This window comes from Euprymna scolopes, chromosome 24 (assembly GCF_053919585.1).
Source record: "Euprymna scolopes isolate OS-2025 chromosome 24, ASM5391958v1, whole genome shotgun sequence".
In the NCBI taxonomy this organism is placed as follows: Eukaryota; Metazoa; Mollusca; class Cephalopoda; order Sepiida; family Sepiolidae; genus Euprymna; species Euprymna scolopes.
The window spans coordinates 104,071,738-104,073,707 of NC_136505.1; the positions used below are offsets into that span (position 1 = coordinate 104,071,738).

Sequence of the window (1,970 nt, forward strand, 5' to 3'; positions counted from 1 at the left end):
AACTAAGTTAGAAATTGAAATGATAAAAATAGCCAGGAAAACCTTAATCAGATTTAAAGGCGAATTGTGGAATAGAAAAGATTACAATGGGTGTGTTAAAGAGCATCTCTCCCCCCTCTCTGGCTTTCTTACTCTTTCTATTTTCTCTCTCTGTGTCTCTATTAGAGAATAGAGAAAGAGAGAGGGAGAGAGAGGGAAAGAGAGAGAGGTGAATAACGTGGACAGTGGACACGTTTGCAGAAGAAGGGTCAGCTGACCAGATGACGTGGTGTCATGTGATGAGGTTAGCTGATTCTTTCTTGGAGTTTGGTTTCGGGTGTTGAAAAAGACAGACGGCTTTTCAGCTGTCCCCCCCTGGGCTGGGGAGGACGCTGACATGTACCATCAAGCAAGCAAGGTTCACCTCCATCCTGTGTCTCTATAAGAGAATAGAGAAGGAGAGAGGGAGAGAGAGAGAGAGAGAGAGAGAGAGGTGAGTAAACGTGGAGGTAGACACGTTTACCAGAACCAAAGGTCAGCTGACCAAATTAGGTATGTGTGACGTAGTTGGCTAGATCTGTGAGATTTGATTTGAGCTTTGAAGAAGACGGGCGTTTTTCCGTGGTCTCCCCCTCTTAACTGGGGAGGGGGGAGACAAACGCTGACGTGTGTGAAGAAGAACCACACAAGCAGATTTCACTTTACACCTGCTGCAGGACCTCTGGGGAAAGTGAAATAAAATCTATAAAAAAACATTCATCGTCTTGGAGTGATAAATCTTCGTCAAACAGGTATCAAGTCTCCCTCCAGGATGAAAAATATCCAGATGGTTCAACAGCGAGAAGCAGAGGTAGGTTCAGAAATTACATGTCACACACACGATTCTCTTTATGATAATCAAACACACAACCATTTATATTAGAGACAATCACACGGAATCTTTCTTATGTTATATAGAAAACGTAAAATGTGCCCCTAAATGAAGAACTCTATATAACATATTCAAATGTAACGAAAGCTCAATTTGGTACCCCTCAAGGATAACCTCGATGATAACGAATATATAACAGGTGCCCAGACTGGGTTGGCCTCTACTTACTAAAAGAGATAGATAAGATAATTCCAGGTTTAAATGGGGGACTTTACAGGGACGACGCACTTTCCGTAGTTAATTCTAGCGACGGTATTACGGAAAAATCAAGAAAAAAAAACATCAGAAATTTTTTTCATGTGAAGTAATCAAGTGGTTCGATAGGTTCCCGAAAAACCAAAAAAGTAAATTAATCATGTTCGACATAGATGCGTACTACCCTCTAATTCCCCCTATACTATTCAAGAAAGCACTTAAACTAGCTGAAGAGGAAACGGACTTGACACAGTTGGAAATTGAAATTATAAAAATAGCTATAAAAACCTTAATCAGATATAACAGGAAACTTTGGACTAGAAATGATAGAGAGGATCATTTTGACGTCACAAGTGGGTAATCATTTTACATTAAACTAATACAGAAAAGTGACCCCCTACTTTATATCACAATAAGTACAGCATGTAGTAAGAACAGATACTACACTTTGATCTTAGCCAAAAGGCCAAGAAAAGCTGTATTTATTTGCTCCCCCACCGAGCAAATTAGGCACAAGGCCGATTTTTAATGTGAGGAGTGAAGGAGAAATGGGGACAAACTCAATGGCAATTAGTATGAAGGGTTGCCCTTACATTCACCAAGGTCTTATATGTGGGGTCGCCCCCACATATGGTCTTTGCTTGCAGTATCTGCCGGAACAGATACTACACTTTGATCTTGGCCAAAATTCTAAGAAAAGCTTAAAACGCTAAGAACAGCATCTATTAACAACAGACCTTTGATCTTAACCAAAAAGGCCAAGCACAAAAGTGTTACGGACAGACCGACCGATCGACAAACCAACCGACGGAGTGACTTATAGAGTCAATTTTTAGTCTACAAACTCGAAATTTGATATACAGGG

General features: G+C 40.5%; 1 pseudogene; it reads right to left on the reverse strand.

Annotated features, from left to right (window-relative positions):
- Positions 1-1,457: 1,457 nt before the first annotated feature.
- On the reverse strand, positions 1,458-1,583 carry LOC145246936 (U2 spliceosomal RNA; annotated as a pseudogene).
- Positions 1,584-1,970: the final 387 nt, after the last annotated feature.